This window comes from Equus quagga, chromosome 15, assembly GCF_021613505.1.
Source record: "Equus quagga isolate Etosha38 chromosome 15, UCLA_HA_Equagga_1.0, whole genome shotgun sequence".
Lineage (NCBI taxonomy): Eukaryota > Metazoa > Chordata > Mammalia > Perissodactyla > Equidae > Equus > Equus quagga.
The window spans coordinates 87039073-87049490 of NC_060281.1; the positions used below are offsets into that span (position 1 = coordinate 87039073).

Genomic DNA, 10418 nt, shown 5'->3' on the forward strand with positions numbered 1-10418 from the left:
ATGTGGAGTCCACTTTCAGTTATTTATACAACCTCCGCAAGTTATGGGAAATGTCAGGGGAAATGTGAAAATGACAAAGTATAAATTTACATTTAAAATTAAATTCAGATGACATGAAATTGATTTGTTTGAAAAGTTAGATCTTTTTAGAAAAATTGTTCCACAAGGATCATCAGCTCTAGTTGAAATAAAATTTACATTTTGAAATAATTTATCAGAAATCCATCCAGTGTTGTCATAGCCTATAAAACACTCTTCATGGCTCCACTGGTGTTTGTACCAGCAAAAGATCCTTCTCATCGTCATAAATTAACGTGATTTGCAATCTTGCATTTGCCAAGAGCAACTGATATTGCTTTCAACTACATCAATTAACAATAGAAGTTGTTAAAAGTATACATTTTCATGATGTAGGGGAGGAAGACATTTCCTCTACTCTCTCTGGGTTCGTCTGGCTGGAGAACAAATTAAATTCACATGAGACAGAACAGCAGGAGAAAATTAAACAAAGCTTTATCTAAAATTTGAGGACCATGGTCCGGGGCCTTTCCCGAAGGAAGAAAGGGCACTGAAGAAGTGGGGTGCACAGAGTGCTTATATACCCCCAAACAGGATGTTTCACATAGGATTGAAATGTCCCTTTTACAATAGTTGCGAGACTGCTCTGTCGGCACAGCGATTGATGGAAACAGCAGATAGGTCTGCTGTCTCGGTGAACACAGCAGGGTGGCAGGTCTGTTGTCCGAGCTGGGTGGTCACAGGTGAGCTGGGTGGTCCAAGGTGAGTGCAGCAATCAGTTCCTAGCCTAAGGAAAGATGCTTATCCCTAAGGAAATGCCAATGGGGGGGGGGGGGGGGCGATTTGCATCTTTCTCTTAAGGTCATTTGTTCTTGCCATAGTAAATGTTTAAAGCAGACATACAGTGTGTGCTCAATGGCCACAGTCAGGCCCTTTTGGAAAAAAGCAAAGTCAGGCCGGATTAGGTTTATACCAAATGGCTTCCTCACGTACTCCAATATATCCTATTGCTTGCCGTTTCTATTTGTCAATGTACACATGGGAGTTGCTCAGCTTGCCAAGATGGCCGAAACCACCACCCCAACCATCATATCCAGCTAAAGACAAAGGAGGATGTTGGGAGTGGGCAGAGTCAGTTACAGCAGGTTACCAGACAAGCACAGTAAACAAATGCAGATTTAAGTCCTTGCTTTCCCCATTAATTAAGAGTTTCTAGAGACAAGGTCATCTCCCCTTTTTCCTGGTACAGAGAGGGAGATATCTTTAGAGATGGAGATTTCCTTTACAATGTAAATGTCTCTTACAAAGGGTAAGTAAATTCTACTTTTCAGTTGCTTTCCTGTCTGAAAAATAACCAGCCTCAAATAATCATGCCACAGAGACATATCTTGGGGGTGGCCAATTCCAGGCCCCCACAATGACATAATTAATTAATTTGCATAAAAGTGATCTATTTAGATATAATATGATCTATTTAGATATAATATTATGATCTTATTTAGATATATTGAGATCTATTTAGATATAATATTGAGAAAGCGTCATGTATTATATAAAGTAAGACACTGAAAATAAATTTGTTGTTCCTCGTGTCTTTTTCACTCATTATCTTTTATAAGTAATAAAATATTTTAAAAGAAAATGCTTTATATTTTAGTAACTTTATTTATTTCCCTCTGCTTTTTGCATAAAGGGTTCTGAATTTTCATTTTGCAATGGACCCCACAAAATATGCAGCCAGCCCTGCAGCTGTGTGAAAGGTTTCCATCCCTCCTATAAGACAGCTTTAATGAGTGGACAAAGGCTGTAGCCAGCAGAGGGGCCTTGGGTCCAACCACATGCAGTGACACAGACTAACCTGAGCCATTGAGTGGGGCCCTGCCCTGCTGCACCCTCGCTCATCTGAGGAGTCCATGCCAGGATACCCCTGCCAAGGGCAGCATGGACCTGTGACTGGCAGGCCTGCCAAGGCAAGCCACACCCAGCAGTGGGAAGACACACTGTCCACAGCAAACTGCCCTGCTTTATCCCTGGAGGGCAGGATGGAGGGCAGAGGAGACGTGGCGACGGCAGAGGGGCCTTTTAAACCTGAAATGCCTAAGAAATCCCAGTGTTCAGTAGATTATTTTTTTGCCTTAAGCACAAATAGAAACTTGAAATAGGGATTAACGGAATTTACTAGAAAACGAAGGAAGATATGTTTGCATACTTAGTTTTGCCGCAGAGGCAATCCATGTGTAATACAATGTTTCTAATTGTGCTCCTTGTACCATGGGATCTTGTGGGAGGCAGGGTAGCCCTGGGGAGAGGGGAGGAGGAAAGAGGTCATTATAAAAGGGGAGGGGAGGTGGAAGGAGTTTATAATAAAAGGCTTATAGTCCAGAAGGATGTAAAATGAAAATTTATGTCTCCCCTGTCCCTACCCAGAGGTATTGTCTAAAAGCATTTCCTTGGGCACAATTCCATAAATTTTCAAGGCACATTCAAAGATATCTGTATCTCTAGTTGTGCTATGTGGGACATGGCCTCAGCGTGGCCTCATGAGTGATGCCATGTCCACACCCAGGATCCAAAGCGTGGAAACCCTGGGCCGCTGAAGTGGAGTGCATGAACCCAACTACTTGACCATGGGGCTGGTCCCTCTTTTTTGTTGTTGTTTAATACTTTTAACCCCACTGGGGATTTTGCTATGTGGAGTTCTTCAACTTGCTCCATTGACTTAGTAAGGCATCTTGGACGGCTTCCAATGTCCCTCCATTTGGGAGATCCTCACTGGGTCATTGACTTCCCAATTGAGTTCCTTCTTGACAGCAGTTCATGTTTCCTTATGTCAATTTAAAAGGCAAATTTGCCAGTTACTTTACCCTTGTAGGGAGGAAGACAATTCCTCTACCCTCTAGGTCCTTCTGGCTGTCTAAGAATTAAATTGACATGAGACAGAATAACAGGAGAAAAACAAACAAAGCTTTATAACATGTATACGTGGGAGAAACCCAGGAAACCGAGTAACTTGCCAGAATGGGCAAAGCCACCAACTTAAATATCATTTTTAGCTAACGACAACGGAGGATGTTGGGGGTAGTGGTTTGGGACTTCAAGGGGGAGGAAGTCAGTTTACATGGAGGTGGAAATGCAAATGGGCCAACTATAGACAATGTGACCTGAGAGACACATTTTAAATCACACTACAGTTCTCTTACTATTAGCTCCTTCCTGGAACAGGCCTTCTATCTTAAATTCTTTTAGGCAGTTGGGGGGAAGGTCAAAGTTTCTTTCAGAGTCTTTTTGTCCTTGAAAAATACTCAAGCCAAAGAGACATTTTGGGGTGGCCAATTCTGATTTCCCACACCCTCAAAACAAGTTTACTCAGGAACAGCCCAAAGAATTCCAATTCCTGATGTGCATGCTGTAGCGAAACACAAACAGATCTGGAAAACAAAGGAGGGGAACTTGTTTTTATAAAGAAAAGGGGGAGTGCAGGAGCTGTTCTAAACTAAAGGCAGTTGGGGGAAAGTAGCAATTCAGGGTGGGGGCTTCTCACTGGCTGGGCTGTTGCCTGGCGGGGAGAGAAATCTTTCAACAGTAAAGTAGTTTTACTTCCTGTGGGAAATGCAAGCATGTGTCTCTTCCTGTTTGGAGTAATTGATGATGTGTGATAGGGTGTGAGGGCTCCCCTTACAGGCCTTCCTGACTCCAATTTAGTTAAGGTTTCTTTTATTAATTTCCACACTAACGTTTCATGTTTTGGGCAAGGGTAAAATGAAACTAGATCTTTGATCTCCTTTGCCAGTGTATTTGCAGGAAACACCGTAAGTCATGAAATCCCTGGGCCCTTGGGAGCATGCAGGTCCAGTACTGACACACCGGGCCAATGGCATTTCAGAGACACTGGCCGCTCTGATGCCCATTCAGGCAGGATGTTTGTCACCACAGCAACTGGGACTTGCCTGTGCCTTTTGCAGAGAGAGGAAGGGCCTCCATCCCTGAGCACCTCCTGTGGTGGTTCCCCCTGCATCATGTCATCTCAACACTTGCATGTCCTCTCTACATCCCTCTCCTTGCCAGCTCCACTTGGTCCCCTCCCCTCCCTGCCTGCACTGTCACAGCACCACTGGCTGCCTCCCTGGCTCCACCCTCCTGCCCTTCAGGACCACCAGGCCCTTACCCATGTGGGACCAGCTCCTGGTCCAGGTGTCATCCAGACCATGGCCGCCTCCTTCAACGCTTTCAGTGGCCCCATGTTGAGTGTGGGCTCCTCTCTCTGCATCAATTTTAGCCACTTGTGTATTAGGAGAAATTAACCTTCTCATCTATCTTTCCAAGTTCACTGGCACAAAGTTATTTACAACAAAATCTCATATAATTTTTTAACATCTGCAATTATTGACCCTTTTCTCCCTAACTTAATTTATGCCTTTTTTCTCTTGATATTTTTGCTAGAGATTTGTTCATGTCATTCGTTTAGCTGAGGCCCTTCATTTTATTTTCCTCTTTCATAAATATCTGATCTTTATTCTCCTTTCACTAGCTTTAGGATAATGTAAAATGTGACCACTTAAATAATGTAAATTCCATTCTAATTATTTACTGAACATGTTTAAAACTATATCCAAATTTCAAAAACCTCAAATTAAGGTTCCTAATGGATCCCTCTGTAACAGAGTGTTTCATCTTGAGGTCACACGGAAATCAAAGTCAAAAGCAGAGAATGCCTTCAAAGAAAAGTCTTTTCTTTTTTTCCTTAGTTTATTCTATTGTGAGAGGAAAAGGAAGAGAGATGAGGAAGGAGCAACGAGGGGCTTTTGACCTTCTGTTTCTGGAGCGCTGAGGTCAACTGGAGAATCAGGAAGGGCCATGGGTGACAAACAAGTTCACAGGACACAGGGTCTCCCAGAGATGTCTCAGGTTTGATCCTCCAAGGTCAGCTTGCCCCAGGGGTTGATTTCCTCAGCTGCATGGAGTCCTGGATCTGGTATGAAAATCTCTCTGGCACAGGCTTTGGATCCTCAGCCAGGGGGCGACTCTCCTGGGAGGGCTGAAGCCCGTCCTTGGGGAGGGGCCCCGACAAGCGTTTCCCTCCTGGGGTCCCCTCCCAGAGCCCAGGCTCCCTTCAGAGCTCTCCTGGCATCTGAGAGTTGCTCGCCCAGCAGAGCTGACTCATGCTTTAGAGCAAACCTGCCCTGTTTACAATACCTGTGGCTTCTGTCGCCTGAACTTTTTCTCCTTCATGCTGATCTCTATGTTGTGACTTTTCTGCAAAGATTTTCTGATATTCTTGTGATATATTTAAAGATCTCATTCTAACACCACCTCTTTCTCGGCACTTTTCCTGATTTTCTCCAGTTTGGTTAGTTATTTCCTTGTACATGTTGCTTTAATGTGCTTTTTTTTTTTTTTTTTGAGGAAGATTAGCCCTGAGCTAACTGCTGCCAATCCTCCTCTTTTTTTGCTGAGGAAGACTGGCCCTGAGCTAATATCCATGCCCATCTCCCTCTACTTTATATGTGGGACGCCTACCACAGCATGGTGTGCCAAGCAGTGCCATGTCCGCACCCGGGATCCAAACCGGCGAACCTGGGCCGCCGAAGCAGAACGGGTGCACTTAACCACTGTGCCACCGGGCTGGCCCCTTAATGTGCTTTTTGAAATATGCTTATAATTGTAACATTGGTGGTGGAAATAATAATACCTGTGCGTTACTGAAGCCTCTCCCTGGGCCGGGCCCTGTGCTGTGATCCAGGTGTTCACCTGTGAAATCTTCATGATCCTCTGAAGTAGGTACAATTATTATCCCCACTGAGCCGACGAGGACACTGAGGCTTAGAGAAGTGCAGTGGCTGTGCAAGGACATCCACCGGGTAAGAGTCCAAGCCTGAGTCGGAGTCCGGTTGGTCTCTGGGTGGAGCCACTAGCAGACACGGTGCCAGGTGCTAGGAATATGGGGTCAAGGGAAACACACCCCGGAGAAGTTAAGAAGAATGTGCACCTGAAGAAGCATATCCTCAAGCAAATTCCCTGGAAAAGACAATCCCTCAGGAACCAATCCACAGAAATTCATTCATTTCTTCAGCCAATACTCACTGAGGCCCTACTGTATGCCAGGCTCTGTGCTGGGTGCTAGGGACACAGGGCTCTACCCTCAAAGTTCCCAGTGGAGAGGACACATGACAAACCAACACAGAATGGGTCTGTCTTATCATCTCTGTATCTCCAAGTCCCACCCAGTGCCCAGCACATAGTAGGAGCTCAATAATTAGCGCCTGCCTTGGGCAGTGGGACAATGTGACAGTGTGGTTGGTGGTCATATCTTTGGCATTTGGAATCTGGGAAGCCATGATTTGAACCCAGCTTGTCCACTTCTGTGCTGTGTGACTCTGGGCAGGTCACACCATCTCTCTGAGACTCAATTTCCTTGTGCATAGGATGGAAACTTACATCACAGGGGTCTATGCGGGTTTCAGGAGCTAACCTGTGAAGAGAGCTTGGTACACACTGAGTGTTCAACAATTTACAGCTATTGGAGTGAATGTTGTCACTATGATGTCAAAGAGCCTGGCAAACACTCCGGTCTCCACGCACCTCCTGGAAAATGAGAAGGACTGACCAGATGACCTCTCTATCTTGTCTGCACTAGGATCCAGGAATCAGAGATGGTGGTGCCTTAGGCAAATGTAGAGCAGCCTCCAGCTCCTAACATCTGTGAGTCTGTTCAGCCGCTATCCTAAGGGCAGGCTTTGGAGGTTGAGTGACTGGTCACACTCAGATGCCGCTGAGTCCTAGGTCTCTTAAACACTAAATTACATCACCTCCTGGGATTTTGAAAATCTCATCCTTGACAGTCGCTCAGGGCCATGCACTTCTGAACTGGGACATCTGAGGATATATGAAATCTCTTTATTTTACAGAAGCACCACTTGGGGCCCAGAGAGGTCTAGTGATTTGCCCAAAGTCACACAGCAAATTGAAGACAGACTTGAAGCTCAACCTCCTGACCCAGAGACAAGGCTTCCCCAGGACATCAAGCCCCAGCCTCTGACACCCTGGAGGAATCCCTGGATCTTGGCAGCCTAAGGAAGCAGCTCCCAGCCTGGCCGCAGGTCAGAATCTCAAGCAAAGGCAGGAGGTTCTCAGACTCCCACCTTATGCTCCAAGCGCTGTCCAAGAGCCACACAGCAATGCTGTTCCCCAGGGGCAGACACCCAGCCCAAGCAGGCAATTACAGGCCAGGGGAACATGTCCCACCTTCAGGTCATGGCCAGAAGCACCTCCACACCTGCTTCACTGACCAACCCGTCCATCCAGATGACCCAGCCCTACGCTGGAACTCCAGTGAGGCAACATGATGCCATCTAGGGGGCTGTGACCACAGGGGTGGCTCCAAAATGATTCTCAGAGACCAGGTGGCCTCTTTGGATCATGCTTTTCATTAGAAGGAAAAATAATCTGGCTAAACTCACGAGCTATGTGCTGAGCTTGGCAGAGCCTCTGGGGGCCTGGAGTGTGGGGGGACCCCCACATCCTCAGAGCTGGGGATGAGAATGCCAAGAGCCCCGACCTGACTGTCCATCCCAGTCCCTTTTCTGCACAAAGTTTGTACCTCCCCAGGCTCTGATCTGAATCGTCTCATGGAGCAGCAAAGAAAACTTCCCCCAAATCTTGTGCTCATCTAAGGAGCCACAAGGAATGGGAAGTGATACCTGCCTCTCCTAGTATCTCCGCCAAGGAGGTGAGTGGCTCCTGAGATGATACTGGAAGGGCTTGTATCGAGGTGATCTGGCTGAGTGTGTCTCCCGCCCCCAGTTCTCTCTCCTTCTCCTTACACACATACACACACACACACACACACGCAGGCACACACACATGCCAGAATGGACATGAGCAAGCCTACAAAGCACTCTGCACAAAGCCCATCACTTGTGCAGCCCTGGATGCTGCCAGGTGACAGAGAATCACCCCGACAAACACCTTGTAAAGTCAACTTGAAAGTATGACCAGCTCCTTCTCCCTGGGAACTTTCAACTGGCCAAGAAGGGGGTGAATCATGAATCAAATTAAAGGGACCCACTGCCTTCCCCTGGCCCCCTCAGCCTGAGAAGGCCTGGAGTGCCTCCCTATGGAGTTCCAGCGGGATGCCTGGAGGAAGGACTCTGGGATGAGCCAGAAAGTCCTCTGCCAGAGGAGAGAAAGTTTGTCAGTTACCCAGAGCTGGGCTGTCCGCACTCTGGGTTCTTTACTCTCCTGGTTCTGGTTGCTGAACTCCCAGCCTGCAGAGAAGTGGCTGGAAACTGGATGCCCAGAGAGGGGTCAGGAATACTTTCACTTATGAAGCCCTCTTACCAGGTCCAGGCCCCTCAGCCCTTACCTGAGGAGGTCTCAGCCACTTGCAAACTGATAGCAGAGCCCAGCAGGCTCCTGGTGTCTCTCTCTGCAACTCCCGCGTCCCACTCGGCCCGCCTGCTCTGTGGCCGCCTTCCCAGCTGCCAGCTGCTGCAGGGACAAGGAAAGCGGTGTCTTGATTTCCTTTCTAGCCACCGAGGCTCCTCCAGCCAGGCCGGGGCTATTTCTCTGGCTCTGATGCAAGGGGCATCCTCCGCGCCTCCAGCGGGAAAGTGAAAGAGTGTGCGTCCTGGATCGCAGCAGCAGCAACAGCGGTGACTGGAACTACGAGGCGGTGGCGATGCCAGCTGGAGAGCCAGGGAGGAGTGGGAGGCGAGAGGAAGTGAAAGCCGGGCACCTGGGAGCCTGGTGCTCCGGGCAGACTAGCGGGCGGGCAGCACTGTGGATGCCCCGTGACGCGGCGAGGCCCCGCGCACACACCCGCCCCGGAGATGCCCGGACACCGTGAGCTCCCGGCGCGAGCTGCGCTGCGGCTGGCTGGGCGCCGGGCTCAGGCCGCCTCGCCTCTCCCTCGCTCGCTGACTCCCTCGCTGCCTCGGTCGCTGCCTCCCTCCCTCCCCCGGACTTCTCATCTCGGGCCCCCACCGCCAGCGGTCTCAGCCCTGCTCGTCCCTCACACGCACTGCCAGGCACTGCCTACAGCTTTCCTCCTTGCAAGCCACCTGTCCCTCCCTCTGGCCCCCCGGGGAGCTGGGCAGACAGGGTGCCAGGCCCGCTGCGGAGTTTTCTCATCTGTAAAACAGGCTTGGGAGACCCACATCACAGGGTTATTTGGAGAACTAACTGAGACGATTGTGCGAAGTGCTGAGCTGCCTGTCATTGAGTGAGCGCTCAATAAATGAATGGCAGTTTGGTGTTTTGGTATTCAGTTTGTTTTAACAGGCAGTAGGTTTAAGCTGTGTGGCCTCTGGCTGATGGACAGCCTCTGGCGTGCAACGCTTAGTTCCCTCTTGTCCGTCTTGTGGAAACTTGCGTGACTCCAGGACTATGTGAGGCAGATTTTAGTTCCATAAATGGAAGACGTTTTTAACCATTACAGCCGGCCACTCATACAAAGCTTTGTGAACTACCAAGGCTCTGTCACCCTTTTGGGGAAGAGCCCAGACTCTGCGGGCAGACGCATCTGGCTTTATCTCCAAGCTCTGGACAAGCCACTTTACCTCACTGTAACTCTCTTGCTCATTTGTAAAATGGGGACAACACCAAGTATGTAGAGTAGTTATCAGCTTAAATATTTTTAAATTATTTTAAAAAATGGATCATAGTGGTACGGCCACTTTGGAAGACAGTTTGGCAGTTTCTTCCAAAGTTGAATGTGGTCTTGCCAGTCAATCCAACAATGGCACTTCTAGGTATATACTCAACTGTTGTGAACACTAAATGTCCACAGAAAACTTGTGTGTGAATGTTTATAGAGGCTTTATTCATAATTACCAAAATCTAGAAGCAACCAAGATGTCCTTCTATAGGCGAATGAATAAACACACTGTGGTACATCCATACAAGGGAATATTATTCAGCAATAAAAAGAAAGGAGTTATCAAGCCATGAAAATACACGGATAATTCTTAAATGCATATTGCTAAATGAAAGAAGTCAATGTGAAAAAGCTGCATCTTGTAAGATATCAATTTTATGACATTCTGGAAAAGGAAAACTGTAGACAGAAGATCAATGGTCAACAGAGGTTCAATGGCAGGGGGAAGGGCGGGTGGATGAAACACAAGGGGTTTTTTAGGGTGGTGAAACTATTCTGTACGATACTGTACTGAAGGATATATGACACTATGCATTTGTCAAACCCATAGAATGTCACAGCACAAAGAGTGAATTGCATGCAAATTAACAAAAAACCCCTTAGGAGGTCAATGGAATCCCAGGATGGAATGCAGAATGTGACACAACACAATCTAACAGTTTTACAAATGTGGGAAACAACCTCACTGAAGAGGGTGGGAGAAAAAGGTGATGCTATGAGTAACTTGTCAACGATCAATTGGCCA

At 47.6% G+C, this 10418-nt stretch overlaps 1 long non-coding RNA gene across 1 annotated transcript; it reads right to left on the reverse strand.

The window, feature by feature from the left end:
- Window positions 1–4760: 4760 nt before the first annotated feature.
- On the reverse strand, window positions 4761–8958 carry LOC124226899 (uncharacterized). The gene is made up of 3 exons (XR_006885397.1): window positions 8381–8958; window positions 5708–6033; window positions 4761–4987 (listed from the first exon to the last, which is right to left on the reverse strand). It is a non-coding gene; the product is annotated as an uncharacterized LOC124226899 (long non-coding RNA).
- Between the last annotated feature and the right edge of the window lie 1460 nt (window positions 8959–10418).